This window comes from Erpetoichthys calabaricus, chromosome 3 (genome assembly GCF_900747795.2).
Source record: "Erpetoichthys calabaricus chromosome 3, fErpCal1.3, whole genome shotgun sequence".
Classification (NCBI taxonomy): domain Eukaryota; kingdom Metazoa; phylum Chordata; class Cladistia; order Polypteriformes; family Polypteridae; genus Erpetoichthys; species Erpetoichthys calabaricus.
Genome location: NC_041396.2, coordinates 253518379 through 253535556, shown reverse-complemented (window position 1 = coordinate 253535556; position 17178 = coordinate 253518379). Strand labels below are relative to the sequence as shown.

General features: G+C 40.7%; 1 protein-coding gene across 1 annotated transcript in view; it reads right to left on the bottom strand.

Moving 5' to 3' along the window:
- tafa3a (TAFA chemokine like family member 3a) overlaps window positions 1-17178 on the bottom strand; it is a 324761-nt gene that overhangs the window by 193587 nt on the left and 113996 nt on the right. The gene's annotated exons all lie outside the window — the stretch shown is intronic.

The window sequence follows — 17178 nt, the reverse complement described above, 5'->3', positions numbered from 1 at the left end:
GACTTCATGTATCAGGAGGCCGAAGCATTTCTTCAGGTTGATCTCATCTCTGTACAATACATGCATTATTATTATTATTATTATCATTACCACCTAAAGGAGAGAACCTGTCTAGAAGATGTCCTCCTGATCAATTCACATCATTAAAAGCTGTCCCCTACTATTAAGGCCAAGCCTTGAATGACATCTTAGATGTCCATCTGCCTGGAGAGTGTCGACCTTATCAAGAGGTTTACTTATTTGAGCAGTGACATTCATGTCTCTGGTGACTCTTTCTATGAAGTCAGTAGATGGACTGGGAGAGCATGGGGGGGGAGGTCATGAGCTCGCTGGAAAGGGGAGTGTGGTGCTCCTGAAGTCTCTGCAAAAAGAGAGGTCCAAGTCTTTAGAGTCCTGGTGCTTCTTGTTTTGCTATACGGTTGTGAGACATGGACGCTATCCAGTGACCTGAGACAAAGACTGGACTGCTTTGGTACTGTGTCTCTTTGGAGAATCCTTGGGTACCACTGGTTTGACTTTGTGTCAAATAAGCAGTTGCTCATGGAGTCCCGAATGAGGCACATTACTTGCTTTGTGAGGGAGTGTCATTTACAGCACTACGGCCATGTGGCGCAATTCTCCGAGGGTGATATGGCTTTCAGGATCCTCAGTGTTGAGGACTGGAGTGGCTGGACCAGGCCAAGCGGATGCCTACATAACACATGGCTGCGGCATATAGATGGGCATTTCCAGAGGGTGGGACTGGACCTCATGTCTGCCTGGGGGGTTGCCAACCAGGATCCCGAGCTGTTTCGTCTTGTGGTGGGTGCGGCAACATGCTGTATCAGTGCATGCTCCCCAACCTGATCTAACCTGACCTACTATCTTCACAACAAATTATCCTCCTGTTGACATCAGCTCTCAGGTAGTCCCATTTGTTGTACCCTGTAAATCTTAAATGTCCATTGTGACATTAAATCTGATCATTTTCTTTTGCTAATTGAAATCTTTTAAGGTTAAACTGATATGATCGCCTCCCTAGGATGCACTCTACTGGTAATTTTGGCTTTCTGAATATTCATCTCTTTGGCCCTGAGTGCTAACTTTGCCCTGCTTATCTGCACAGCATATTTTTAAAAAATATCTTTATTGCATGCAGATATCCATATTTGGCAAGTCTCAAAATATTAGAATTTATCAAAAAAAAAAACAATACAGGCATATCTGAGCGAGCGGCACAGAATGCGCCGGCTGCCGCAGTGAGGTGACGAAGCATAAAAAAAGTGACAAGCCATGAAGAAATGAATACCCACTGAGGCAAGTTCATCACAGATTCAATTTCCCCCGGCAACTAGAGGCAGACTCTCAGTGGACTCTTTTTTTATTTCTCTAATATCTCCCGAGGGGCAGCATCTTTGACAAATTCCCCATGGGCCTCCATAGTTGGACAGCCTCGACCCCAGGATGCCTCTTAAGTAAAACAAGTTCTAATGTAGTCGATCCTCAGGCCTCATGCTAATATTGCATTAAGCATGACGGCTCAAAGTATGGTTCAATAAATAGAAGGAGGAAAAGAACATAAAAACATGTTTTCTCATGTGTTTTGCTACATTTCACACTACAGAGTGTTCATCTGAGTAATTATAGATGAGTTAAGACCCTGACTGCAGAGAGATTAAAGACAATAAGAACGAGTGAGGACTCTGCACCGCCGACAGCGATCTGAGAAAGTGACAGGCTGGCATCTACTGCAGCAATTAAAAAGCTCCGGGCGACTCCTGTTAGTAATATTCGACAAAAATGGAAGAGAGAATGAATAAAGTAAAGAGCCTGATGGGCTTACTGGACAAATCGCAACAAGAAGACAGCATTAGTATAAGACAGGTAAACTACATCCCTCAGGCAGCAGCTCCACAGTATGGCAGAAGATGCAGGTATCTATACATCGCCCATGCTGAGGACCAATGCAAGCCGGGGAACAGAAATGATAAAAAGCAGGTTACAACAGAGCAACATGGCACAGCTGCTTGAGTACTTGAGAGAAGAAATCAGCCAGGTGATAAAGCAAGTTAAGCAGTTAAGAGAAGGTAAAATTAATACTGAATAAGAGTACCTCATTTGAGAGCATCTTCACAATACATGCTTGTCTTCTTTCAACATCTGTTATCTGATTTGTAATGAGATACAGAAGTGTTTAATGAAGTGTTTTTAAAAGTGACTGATATCAGTAAAGCTAGTCAACAAGTTTTATTTTAATGGCTCATTACTAAACTTATCAAAATGTCATATTCATTTATACAATATCTTATTCTTGGCACTCAAACCTCATGCCAGAACAAGCAGGTCCAGAAGTGGATTGAAAGGGTAAACCATGTCTGCAATCTTTATTTGATATTGCACCTTTCTGTATAATCAACACTATCCCATGGCACTTAACATGTGATCCATAGCACAACTGTTTATATGTTTCATTGTAGCTGGATTACATGTAGGCTAAGTGACTTTCTCATGGACACCCAGAAGGATGAAGCCTTGGCTGCTGCGCCAGAGCAAATCAGTCTTAGGATTGCAAGGGGAGTTCTAATGTTTGATCCTGAAATATTAATCATCTTCATATTATCAAAATTGCTTAAACAAATGTATGCCCACCAGGGCTGGAACCTATCCTAACAGCACTGGGCACAAGGCAGGAAACTGGCCGTGATAGGACAACAGTCCACAATGCAACACATTTACATCATCACAGGGTCTCAATAGCTTATTTAAACCAACCTGCACATTTTCACAGTATAGGAGGAAATCCATATGGACATGTTGAGTACATGCAGCCACAAAATGAACAACATATGGGTGCTGAATTTTAAACCAGGATACCGGAGTTCCAGCTTTACTGTTGGAGACTTTTTTATCATTGTTCCTTCATGTAGGCAGTGACCACAGTGGTTACATCATTGGCTTGGTAGAACGATTGTAGGATCAGTTCCAGTTTCTGACATATTGTGTGACTCTGAGGACTTAACTGATCTGCATGACTTCTGAAAACTTCAAAGCAAAGAAACTTTGGTAAACTTATTTTTTATTTTACTTTTAAGTTCACTGTTACTTTGGAGTTAAATTACCTCATACTGGATCACCAGTCAGTCTTTGCGGTGTACTTTACAAGGTAAATATTATATTGTTAAGGACATTATGTGCTTATTTTTGTGGTGATCATCTCAAGGCACTATACCATTAGTTCAATCCAGTTGAAGGTTGCAAATTCTATCTTGGCAGTAATAAGCGCATAAGTAGAACTGATCCTGGATGGCGTGATAATCATCCACAGGCCAGTCTCAGATACTTAGCTACTGTACATTCACTGATGCAAGGTGAATTTATCAACACAAGGTAATTTCACAAATACACATACATGCTTTGGTTTCCACAAACATCTTGCGATTGCAAACAGAGTGATTTGATCAGCATTAAATAGTGAATCGGGGCGGCATTTGAATGTCATTTAAGACACAGGGCTATAAACCACAAATCACCAACCATTACTTTAGCTAATCTTTACAGTGAACATCACATCAAGAGGTTTTACAAGTTCATTTTCACTCCACTTTTCCTGGTGCAGTGGAGAGCCCAGGTTACTCTATTCTCAGAAACATCCAACTCCTCCTTGTGAATTCCCAGATGCACCCAGACCAGGAGAGACATATAATCCCTCCAGCTTGTCCTGAGTCTGCCACTGGGTTTTCTGGTCATGCCTGATATGCCACCAGTGAGAGACAACCAAACATGCTTACACCACCTCAACTGGCTCTTCTCGATCTAGAGAAGCAGCATCTCTATTCTGAGAGCCCACTGTATTTCCAGGCTCTTCATTCTGTCACAAAGAGTGACCCCAGGAATGTTGCGCAAGGACCTCATTTTATAATTTCCATGTACTTCTGTGAGTCATGACCTAGAGCTTTGGACCATATGTCAGGATGGGGATGTAGACCTTAAATTGACAGTTTTGTCAACTTTTCCACCAGGATCAGTTGTATCATTTGTAGAATTGCTGTCACTGCACCATTTATTGGTCAATTACATGATCATCTTTAACCCTACTTGTGAAGAAGACCCCAAGGTAGCAGAACTCCTCAATCTGAGAATACTGTTCAATCCTTACCTAAAGAGAGCAGAAGCACTCTTCTTAGGAAGAGGACCATCACCATGACCATCATTTGGAGTTGCTGATTCTCATCCCGACTGTACTAAATTGTGGACATTCCTATGAGTACCAATGAGCACCAAAGATGAGAGAACAGCATTTCCTGCAGACAGCACAGTTACAATCCCATCCTAAACTGGATACTCTACAAACCTTGACTGCACTCTCTTGCACCATAATGACAAATCCCTGATTCCAAAACTGAGTGGTTTTGACTTAACGTGAAATATACAAAGGTAGCTTTTGGTCCAAAAATACAGCATACACTTATAGCACCTTCCATAAGATATTGTGGTGTACTCTTTCACAAGCTTTTTCCAAATCCACAAATCACCTGTAGACAGGATTAGCAAACTCTCATCATATCTGATATATGTACAAGAGTAAAAATTTGGTCCAATGTTTCACAGCCAGGATGCTCACAGCCATAATGTTCCTCCTGGATCTGATTCTTAGTTACTGTTGAAAATGATCCTGATAAATAGTGTAGCCCAGTTGTGAAGATGGTAAGCATGCACTTACAGGACTTGCCATTCAAATCTACAGTAACTCCACAGATGACAATGTGACCCTCAGCTGCTTTCTTTGCCTGTTTTTCTTGCAACATTGAAAAATACCATAGAGCAGGTGATAATAGCAGATCAGATGCTGTGATTGAACTTGTAACCAACTGGTTACCAGCGTCTTATCCACACAGTAAACATAAGTGGCAAAACCATTGCAGAAATCCTCCTCTGTTTTGTAAGCTTTTTGATTTTCTTTTTGCTGCCCTTTTGGATAGGACAGCATGGTGGTAGACCTGCTCCTTTACATTTCCAATGCCTGGAGTTCAGATACCACCCTGGTCACAACCTGAATGGTGTCAGCTTGCTCTCCCTATCTCCATTTGGATTTTTCTCCTAGTAAATCCCACAATCCAATGAAATGCTTTCTAAGTTAATGAGAGATTTTAAATTGGCTCACTCTGAGTGAAAATGCCTTGCAATGGACTTGGAGCCCATCAGTGGCGTACATCTTGTTCAACTTGAACTAGAACTAGAAGAGATATGGGCCAAGCTTTAATGCATACACAAACATACATGGTGCCACGTGGATTCATATGCACATATGTGTCTGTGAGGCCTTATAAATGTAATATTCCAAAACCAATGTTCTCTCTCATGTAAATCAACCAAATTCCAATCACGTATGCAACACCACCTGCTTGTCTATGTGAGGATCTTCCCATCACAGCATCTTTTGGCAGCACGATATTGGGGAAGAGATTAGAATTGAGGCATTTAAATTATATGAAAGATTTAGATTTTATTTATTTATTTTTTTTGTAAAGACATTGTGTCTGTCTTTCGCGTTTTATTATATCTTTTTCAAAGTGCTTCAAAGAATCATTTCAAAAAGAAGGAGCCGGCTCGGCAGCAAGAAATTAATATAATAAAGAAAAAATTTAAATCACAGTGCTTTAGAACAGCGCCTGAAGAGCATTTCCAACACAATTCCTTCTTTTCACCGCAGACAATTCTGCATTATTCATTAACAGTTCAGGATTTTACTTCCCTCTGAGCTCTACAGGATTTTCAAGCAGTCTAATAACAAATGAATTCCCCGTCTCTCCTTTTTATTTCATTCTGTGTATGTGGGTGTTTGCTATTTTATTGAATTACAAAAAAACTAAGAACAGGAATACATGGGTTATCCTGGCATGGTAGGCACTGGTGCTTGGAGGGGTTTGGTTCAGGATGGTGATGAACTTGAGAAGTTCATTTAATTGACGACTTTAAATTTGCCCTGAGGTGCACATGTGAGCCTTGCAATACACTGCACCCACTGCTGTCCTATGCCCAGTGCTGCCAGAATGCACCCCACAACCCTGCATTGGTTTAAGCTGGTCTGAGAAAGAAATATTACGAGGTGTGGGATTCTCTGGGACCCCCCTAATCAACCCTTTATCCCAAAACATCAAAATTGTATGGAGTCCCTGTAAATAAATTTTAATATTTTTGTGGAGCTATACAGCATTCTGTGGCCAATACAGGAATTCTGGGAAAGGACTGTAATGGTCTGCAGGCAGATCTTCACAGGATGAGTGGGAAGGTGGCTGTCTGAGTAGTGCCTGAGTGGCAGTAGGGAGAAGAATGACACTGTTTGATAAGGCTGGAGGGGATTCAAGATAGAGAGTGGTAAGTTTGAAAGGAAAAGTATAAATAGAAGCCCCATGCAGCTGTTAGCGGTTCCTAAGTCTAAGTAATGGTAAAGACTGTGACGGAGTATAGCAGAAAGTGTTAAGGACTGCTGATACCGTGACACTGGCAGGATGCACATCACAGGGGAGCACTGCTTCACCCTCAAAAAAAAAACCTGCGTCTGCCTTTCTTGTTCTTAACTAACTTGAGGTGCAGCTTTGGTCTATGGCAAGGTAGCAGGTGTAATCCACATGATGAAATAGCCATTTTAGCATTGTTCACACAGCATCTAAATGTGTACAATATACAGAATGTATTTAGATGTTGGAAAAAAGGTACTAGATGGTGTGGCTTCTGTTTGCAGTTTGCTTATACATGCATGATATGATTCATCTGTTCAGAGGATAGATAGATAGATAGATAGATAGATAGATAGATAGATAGATAGATAGATAGATAGATAGATAGATAGATAGATAGATAGATAGATAGATAGATAGATAGATAGATAGATAGATAGATAGATAGATAGATAGATAGATAGATAGATAGATAGATAGATAGATAGATCTTTTTTTAAAAGCTCAATGATTAAGTAAATAACAATTCTTCTGACTTGGCCAAAAATAAAAAGAGTACTTACAGTCACAGTAAGGCATTATGCAGACATATTGCTGTAGGTGTGATGGACCCCAAGTAGCATTTCTTGACTCACTTCCACTGAGTAATTTGTGTCTGAAAGTCCTCAGTGTTAGTGTGTCAGAAAGAGGATGTGCAGCTGTAATCTGTTTTGTCTTCTTTCTCTCCTTTTCTCCTACCTGCAGCAGGTCAAGAGTGCGTCCCATAACTAATCCTGCCATCTTGGTAATCATCTTGCTGATTCAGCGGGTGTCTCTTGAAGTGATATTACCACCCCACCATGCCACAGCATAGAAAATTAAACTGGCCATCACAGATTCATAGAATATGTAAATATGTCAGTGCATACTTAAAGGAGCGCAGTATCTTAATAAAGAGGAGTCTTCTCTGGGGATTTTTATATAGTTCCTTTGAGTTACAAAACTCATCCGGCCTGTCATTGATGCAAACCCCAAATATCTTTAGTAGAGCACCAAATCCACATCCACTAACTGAGTGGTGACCCAGTGCAGAGGCAAAAGTCAATAACCATTTTGTTGGTTTTGGAGATGTTAAGTTGCAGACAACTCTCTATGCACATAGAATATTCATACAGTCGGGTGGAAAACTAAGTGATGGTATTGTTAAAAGTTAATTAATCTATTATTACTTTTATTGTTCATCTATTATTACTTTTTATTGTTTATTGTTCAGTGAACACTACAGCGATTATAGTACCCCCTGAATTGTACAAGGTATTCTACATAGTTGATTTTTACCCAGAGCAATTAAGACAATGTGAGGCATTGAAAACTATTTGTTGTGCCTGAGTGGTGAAGCCGATAAACGTGGACTTTCAAAATGCCAATTCAAGTCTGATTCCACAGCTTACTCCCAGACCCTCATTCACTTTCTTGACTTGTCTTTCTTGCCACATTGCAGCACTAAAGCCATAAAAATAACTGCATGTTGTCACCAAAAGGATAATCATTTTGCCTGGTTCACTTAGAGAGGCTAAGCACTGCAACACATGCCCCACTCGACACACAGTCAAGCGCTTCTGCTAATACAATTTCTGCTAGAGTGGCTGTAGCTTCTACGAACTTAGCTCTGGAGTCCCTGTCTTCAAATGGGAAAGAAGCTGCTAGAAAACGCAATTCAGCTTAAAGCTATGATTGGGAACAAAGCTGTAGAGTCGCACAGATTTCCAAAATTCTGACCAATCACAACTTATACAGTTTTTAAGAAACACGGCTTCATATTTTGCATCACCCCTTTTTTTGTTCAGCTTACCAAGAAGAGTGTTTTTTTGCCATGCTTTTCTCTACCAGGGTGCCATGGATTTTGGGAAAGCCATCTGCCAGAGATCCTGCCTTCTACACTTTGGATGATGACATTGAATTCTAGTAAGCCTGAAGCACCACCACCAAGGTTTGCTGTGTTGCCTGTTCTCTGTGTATTGACAGACAGAAATATGATAAGGTTTAGGCATTATTGGCTTAGGAAATCATAACATTAATATTGACATAAATGGCCAGGATGCTCCTGATGCCTGAAATGCCAGTGTTGTGCTTCTAATATTTTTTGGCCATTGTCCTATACAGTTGGTCCTCTTCTATTTATGTATCCTCCATTTCTCTTCACTCATCTCTCGAAAGTTTGGTCTTTGTTTTTCAGGTAGTGTAATGGCCTAGCTGTTCTAGAGTCTTGGGTTTGAATTCCACTTCATTCATTATCTGAGTGGTGTTGGAAAGTTCTTCCTGTAGTACATCAATTTCATTTCCACATCCCATGAAGGTGTGGTTGATTTGGAATTGACCCAGTGTGTGCATGTGCCCTGTACCACATTCAGGATAGACTTTGGTCTTCACTATTACATTATTTGGGTTTATACAGAGATATACAGTATATAGATAAAGATATAGATACAAAGTAACAAAGATGATACTGTAAGCAGCATGGCTGGAAAACATTGTCTTCCCTCCATGAATTTCATATCATATGAATTCTATTCTGTATTCGTTATACAATGGTAATTATTTAGCAAGTGCATTTAAAGTTATGGGTTAGATTTTTAGTGATGAAGTAATGACTGTCAAGTTGGCAGCAGGTTGAAGACATGTGTAGACTCCAAAGATATCGAATGTAAGCAACCAGGCCCCCTAGTCTTCTTCTTAATGTATCATGTACTAAATCTGCTCTCAAATAAGCAGTAGAAAGGAGGCTCACTGACAATGACCCTCTAATGCACCCCAAAGTGGTTGCAAATCATTTGGTAGCGGATCTCTGATTCAAATATATAATCCCACAAATGCTTGATTTGATTGAAAGCTGGTGCCTGAAGAGCTCACTGCATTGGAATGAATCAACTTTCTTGTTCCACAGAAGAATCCAGAACATTACCAGTTTTGTGGCATGGAGTGGTATCCTGGTGAATGGACTCACCTAATTGGCATCAATGTTCAGAAATCTTGTGGTGTTGGTGACTTTATACTACTGCCTAGAGAAACAATTTGGGCTCATCCCAAACCATGACAGTGCTTCAACCAGCTCACCTTCTTACTAGATTCATTGACTCATAGAGTTTTCAGCATAGTCTGGTCTTGGACTGATTCTTGCTCTATTCTACAGAATGTAATACTTACTGCACACTTTAACCGAAATTTCAGTCACTGCATTTTGTTGAGAAGACATCTCATCTAGCAGAGATATTGAGAGATGGTATGACATTCGGGTCTTTTGTGAGACTGAACTTCAGTGAGTATACACTGCCTTTATACTGACTCCTCCTGAAATGCTTATGAAGATATTGATTGGGATGTGCTGGAAACACTCGCCCAGATCTGCTGTACCGCAGACTGATGGCTGCCAATCACCAAAGTCATCAGGGTGCTGGAAAGTATTTGTGAGGTAGGTTGGTCAAACTGAAGGAATAACAGTATGTTCTTTGGCACTAACAGTTTTCAGCATTGGGGGGCCCTGTCATGATCCCTTATAATAATAATAATAATAATAATAATAATAATAATAATAATAATAATAATAATAATAATACATTTTATTTATATAGTGCATTTCCCATGCGCAAGGTGCTTATATATTTTTAGTATTTATTTTTTCTGATTATTTTGAGCTGTAATAATTTATTCTTTATCTATTTATTCATTTTTATTTTTACAGTAAGATAATAATGTATTTTTTAAAAATCAGTCTCAATGTTAATGTTAATTTGGACAATCCAGGTCAATAGGATGAATGAGCTTGTTGGGCTGAATTGCCTGATCTTGTCACAGTTTTTCTAATGTTCTAAAAATCCAATTACAGACTGGGTTGTCATTCCTCCACCTGTCATTTTGCGTTTATTTTTCATACCCGTGGGCATGTTGTTTTTTTTCAGCAATGGTTTGGCTGCTAGTCATGTGATTGCTGGGCGTCACTGCATATGATGTCAACATACAAGCAGTAAATTAGATGGTGGTGAGGCATGCGCTGTTTCCAAGTGTATACATAAACTAAAAGCATTCAAATTTGCAAACCTTATGTGCTAAAAACTTTGTTTAGTTAATCTGCTGTTAGGGCTGGAGTTCTTGACTCAAACAACCTGTTAACTTCTCGTTTTTTACTTTTTCTTTTTTTGGTTCAGATATTAGTTTAGTCTTGAATGCAGTTGCCAACCTTTGTCTCAGTGGCATTTTTGCACTAAGGGCTAGTGGGACACAACTCCATCACATTTTCTGCAAAAATACCTCAGTAATCCAAAGGATTATTAAAACATTTATAACAACCTTTACATCTGTCTTCTTCAGTAATTTTTCCCAATTTCCATCATATGCTCAGTGCAATGCAATGCCTTATCTAGAAGAATATTGCTTTTTGCAATATGTGAAATTGCCTTCATGTGGAGTACTACAAACCTGTTTCTGGCTGAAGGTCTCATCCAATTGGCCCTGCAGTATTCTTGTTTTAACCCTAGGGGTGTATGTGTGTGTGTGTGTGTGTGTGTGTGTGCGTGTGTGTGTGTGTGTGTGCACGTGTGCGTGCGTGTGCGTGTGCGTGTGTGTGTGTGTATATGTTTCCAACATAACTTTCCAATTTAGCGATGAACCTTGAAGGCTACAGACCCTCATTCATGATATTAAAATGAGAACCTCTTTTTTTTCAACAACAAATTTGTCATTCCAGTTCATGCTTTTCGTAGTCAAGGCTATGGGGTCCAAAGCCTGAAAAGTAGTCACAGTGGTTGTGAAGCTGTCAGTTTACTTAACGTTTCAGTCTATGTGCAAGTAATCTTTCAGATGATGATGATGTCAGAAGGTGTCACAGTTATCTGATGCCAAACCAGACATATAGGTCCCATTGATTTTTCGTAAAAACAATGTGTGAACGGCACATCTTGCTAATCACTAGCTAAAGTAGGACAGATATTTTTAGCTATCTAAGTTAATGTTAATGTTAATGTTAGAGAAATCTGCATACATAGCCTAAAATTCTGGCATGGTCCCTTCCAATGAGGCAGCTGCTCTGTCTGTCTCCTGACCACTGTCTTTGCCTGCTCCCTTTCAACTTTTCAATTGCCTGGCCTTTCTTAATTTTTTCAATATAGTGCACACCCTCTTGAATCAACAGTTAGAAGTTTCCAAACCATGTGATGTATTTCTTATCTTACCATGCCCAGTATTTGTATTCCATAAGCCTTTTCACCCACACTTTGTTGCTATTTGTTAACCTCATTAGGTCCCTTTTGTGTACTATAATATGCATCTTAGTATCACTCTTTGTACTTAGTTCACTAATAGCAGTAGTTCTAGGGTGTTGTACCATTTTAGCCATTATGGATGTATCAAGAAGTCAAGCAAAATGGCACTAATAGCAGATATACATTACTTTGTACATGGCATTTCCAGTTACAGCATGCCATCCCATTTCACTGAAGCTGTTCTTAAACACAAGTCTGTCATGGCTAGGTTGTACTGGTGGCTCATCTTTAGTATAGCCATTAGACCTAAGTGTATGAAGACTGCAGCAGAATTATTACACTAGGCAGCGTGTCTGGTGTCCACTGCCATGCATTGTTTAAGGCCATTTAAATCTTTAGTCTCATCCCTTCTCACAAACATGACTTGTTGGTAGCTGCCTTGCAAAATTCTTTGCACATATCAGGTCAGACAGAGCTTGTAAAGTGGCCACTCAGTGTCCTGTTCCACACTAAAAAAAATTAAAGGAACACTTTGAAAACACATCAGATCTAAATGGGAAAAAAAATCCTGCTGCATATCTATACTGATATGGACTGGGCAATGTGTTAGGAATGAAAGGATGCCACATTGTTGGATGGAAATGAAAATTATCAACCTACAGTGGGCTGAATTCAAAGGCACTCGAAAAATCAAAGTGAAAAAATGATGCAGCAGGCAAGTCCATTTTGCCAAAATTTCATTGCAGCAACTCCAAAGTGTACTCAGTAGTTTGTATGGCCCCCATGTGCTTGTATGCATGCCTGACAATGTCGATGCATGCTCCTAATGAGACGGCGGATGGTGTCCTGGGGGATCTCCTCCCAGATTTGGACCAGGGTATCACTGAGCACCTGGACAGTCTGAGGTGCAACCTGGTGGCGTCAGATGGACCGAAACATAATATCCCAGAGGTGTTCTATTGGATTTAGGTCAGGCGAGTGTGGGGGCCAGTCAGTGGTATCAATTTCTTCATCCTCCAGGAACTGCCTGCATACTCTCGCCACATGAGGCCAGGCATTATCTTGCACCAGGAGGAATTCAGAACCAACTACACCAGCATAGGGTCCAAGGATTTCATCCCGATACCTAATGGCAGTCAAGGTGCTGTTGTCTAGCCTGTAGAGGTCTGTGCGTCCCTCCATGGATATGCCACCCCAGACCATCACTGACCCACCACCAAATCGGTCATGCTGAACGATGTTACAGGTAGCATAACATTCTCCACGGCTTCTCCAGACCCTTTCACGTCTGTCACATGTGCTCAGGATGAACCTGCTCTCAACTGTGAAAAGCACAGGGCGCCAGTGGTGGACCTGCCAATTCTGATATTCTATGGCAAATGCCAGTCAAGCTCCACGGTACTGGGAAGTGAGCACAGGGGCCACTAGTGGATGTCAGGCCATCAGGCCACCCTCATGAAGTCTGTTTCTGATTGTTTGGTCAGAGACATTCACACCAGTGGCCTGCTGGAGGTCATTTTGTAGGGCTCTGGCAGTGCTGTTCCTTCCTTGCCCTAAGGAGCAGATACCGGTGCTGCTGATGGGTTAAGAACCTTCTACGGTCCTGTCCAGCTCTCCTAGAGTAACTGCCTGTCTCTTGGAATCTCCTCCATGCCCTTGAGACTGTGCTGGGAGATGGAGCAAACCTTTTGGCAATGTCACATACTGATGTGCCATCCTGGAGAAGTTGGACTACCTGTGTAACCTCTGTAGGGTCCAGGTATCACCTCATGCTACCAGTAGTGACACTGACTATAGCCAAAACCAAGTGAAAAAAAAAGTCAGAAAAGATAAGGAGGGAAAAATGTCAGTGGCCACCACCTGTTAAACCATTCCTGTTTTGGGGGTCGTCTCATTGTGTTAATTCCATTAACATCAAAGTAGCTGAAACTGATTAACAACTCCCTCTACTACTTAACTGACCAGATCAATAGTCCAGAAGTTTCATTGACTTGATACTATACTCTGATTAAAAAGTGCCCCTTTAATTTTTTTGAGCAGTATATATTATATAGCCTATTGTTATATGCAAAAGTAGATCATAGTGCAATATAGATAAGTCAAGAAGGATACAAAAAAGAATAAGAAAAAGTTGAGTATTTAAAAATGATGTGTTGGTGCTGTAGAAATGAGAAAATAAAAGTTCAGCTTAATGAACAAATGCCACATTCTGATGGCACGGGAAGAGAATTAAAGGGTGAGCATGCTAGAGAAATAAACCTTTAGGGATTGTAAGGCCAAAAAACTGCCCAACCCCTTCTTAAGTATTCTAACAAATACAATTATGTCAACGATTACTGATTACAACAATATGACAATAGTGTTGTGTAGATTTTTTTTTTTTACTATTCCCCACAACTTTTTTTGTCCAGGTGGTAGTGCTGCACAGCCGCACCACCCAATACTGGAAATAAGAAAAATCACAAAGGTAGTTATTAGAAAGTCTATAAAACAATTCCATTTTATGATAAGAGCCAATCACTAGTCCTCCCAACTGTGAATAAAAAGAGAGAAAGCTCAATCAAAGATGTGTTCCTCAAGTAGTTTTTTTAAATGTTCAACATTCTCTACTGGTAAATTATTTCAATTTTGGGGCATAAAACCAAAAGGTAACAATAAGAAATGATGAGCCTGATACGAACTTTCAGGAGACCCCCAGGATGTAAACTCAAGAAATGGCAGCAGCTTATGGGTGACTGTAGACGTCAGCATCTATTGGTGACAAGTTTTCAGTTAGAAGGTTTAATGTGTCAAGAAGAGTCGGTAAGATTTTAATGAAAACGATCCGAAGATGAGACATAGTTGTTAAACTGAGCCGAGGTTGTTGGCGAAACATCAAACTGATCTTCTGCGAACTTGAAAAAAACACTAATGAAAAACTGGTTCTTTATACCAAAAGTAAGTTCTTAAATCAGAACAAAAAAACACTCAAAGAATTAGAAAGTGACACTAAGATTATCCAAATATGAAATGATCCAGGAATGTATGTGCTAACCTTTATATGGTCACTGTGATAAAGTCATTCATGATTGTTTGTGTTGTCACACATGTGCGATTAGGGGACAACTAAAGGGCTTGAAAAAAAGTAATTCCACACCTGACCAGGGGGCGGTGAAGTGTACTGATTCTCTCTCTCAATTCTTTGCAGACCATTCTCGGGAAGTCCTGCTTGGTTCCAGGGCAACCAATGGCATTACCAGCCCTGATGACATCACTTCCTCTACTTGCATTTAAAGGCTTCCATTTTAAGGTAGCAAGTCAGTTCTGTTTTGGACTCAGTCGTGTGAACATGTCTGTTCTTTTGATAGATTGTGGCTGCAGCCCCAAACCTTTCCAATGTCTCTGTCATTCTTGTGACAGTATTTATGGGATGCTTTAAGTGATGCAATCATTCTAAAATGGTGCCATTGATAACAAGACAAAATATTGTCATGGAATAAATGCTAAAAATTCATCCTATAGATTCCTTCAGTCAAACAGAAGTCCACAAAATTCAACAGGAAAGGCAGAATAAGTTAATAAAAAACCTTTGATTATAACGGAAAGTGACTAGAAAAAACACTGACCTAGCATGGAGAAAGAATGGCTTGTTATTAAAATTGGTAGTATGTAGTGTGGACCACCAGGCGGGCACACCACTGCCCAAACTCGACACAGGCACACGCAGAGGCACAAGTATAAGCACATGCTTTTAAACGCCTTCCCCGTTTCCCACAAGCACAGCACAACACTCTCTTCTTCTCTCTCTTTTCTTCCCTCCACTCCTCCAGTCAAGCTTTGTCCACCTCCTCCCGACTCTGGCTCCGAGTAGTGCCAGCTGGCCCCTTTTATAAGGCTCCCAGAAGTGCTCCAAGTGCTTGTTGTTCCACTTCTGGGAGCACTTCTAGGTGTGGCAGAAGAACTGCCCAAACGGGCTCAGCAGCTGCTGCAGTACCCCTTGGCAGTGCCCACGGATCCCAACTGGGTTGCACTAAACTTCAACTCCCATGGAGGCCTGCAGCAGTCCAAGGAAACACTGCAACCTGGGGGGCTGCCATCTAGTGTTCCTGGGGGGAGGTATTGCTCTGGGTAAGCTTGCTCCCCCGGTCCTTCCAGCGTGGTTGGGTAAATGCCCCGGCCGTACACCACACTAGGTTATAGTGCGCTGGGAGTTAGTCAGGAATAGCACTGAAGGCAAGATTGACTGACAGTCAAGTAACCCCTTCATACAAATGAAACATTTCTTTAACACTGCAGCATAATGGATTGACAGAGTTAAGTTTTAAGCTTATGATCTTCTAGAATTTGGTATTGCAGACTTTGAGACAAAACCTCTGGTGCAAACCATCTACTATTGGAAATACATTGATACATGTTTTCTACAGATACAGCAGGCACAGCCAGCCAATAAATCCGATAGATTCAGTTCTTTAAGTCTAGGTGGTGCTCTAATCTTTAAAAAAAACAATTTTTCACATCAGCCGCACTAGTGCTTTTTCAAAGACCACCAAGGAGGCGATTCGTTATCCTCCCTAAGGGTTTTTCATCGCCACACAGACAGTCCACAGGTGGTCCAAAAAGAGTTACAATGTATGCTGTCTATAGATGGTTACAGTGAATTGTTCTTTCATTTCACCTTCGGCTAACTCAGTGCCAGCAGTTCTATTGTCTTGGGTTTACCCTCCCTCACCCCTTAATGGGATGCTGGAATGGTTAAAGGGCTGATGCATGGGGTTTAAGACTTTACTAAAGCGGCACAAAATCTCATTTTCCATTACAGCATCTCTCAGGGAAGTCCTCCAAAAATCCACTGCCGCCTCATGCTGGCGGTTGAGGACAGGAGAGTCAGCATGTGCTCTTTGTTTTTTTCTTTTTTTTCCTTTACAGCCTTTACAGCCTTAAGCCTCCTGACTGCACCCCTTGAGACCGTGTTCCCATTAACATGCCGCAGTTCACCTTCTGTTATTTAAGTGCTGGTAATTGTTGGATTCAGAGTCCCGGGTGCCGCCCAAACATTGTTCACAACATGTCGGGGGACTGTTTTATATTCATGTATTCATATCCAGGGAGAGGGCTGCAGTGCTAGCATGACTCTCTGCTGTGTGAAATTCAAATGCAAGAAGAAAAAAAAAATAGCAATAAGCAGTGTGGTGGCAAAATCAAATAAGGTAACCCCCAATTACCCGGACAAATCCTGGTGCCAAAGGCCAAGATGAAAGAGGGGGCTATCGCCAGATATATTCAAAATGACAAAATAACCAGCTGCAGACCTGATGTTCATCTTCACTCAGTGTCTCTATAATGCAATAAAATACAAAAGTGCTTCACTTGCCGATCAGATTATTAAAGAACGCTCCCTATTCCTGAATTCAAAATAAAATTAAAAAATAAGCATCTGCTAGTAGTTGCAGTAAATATTAAGAATGATGTCTCAGCATATAGAAAATATTGAAGAGCACACCTCTATTCAGTATAAAAACATTCATCTT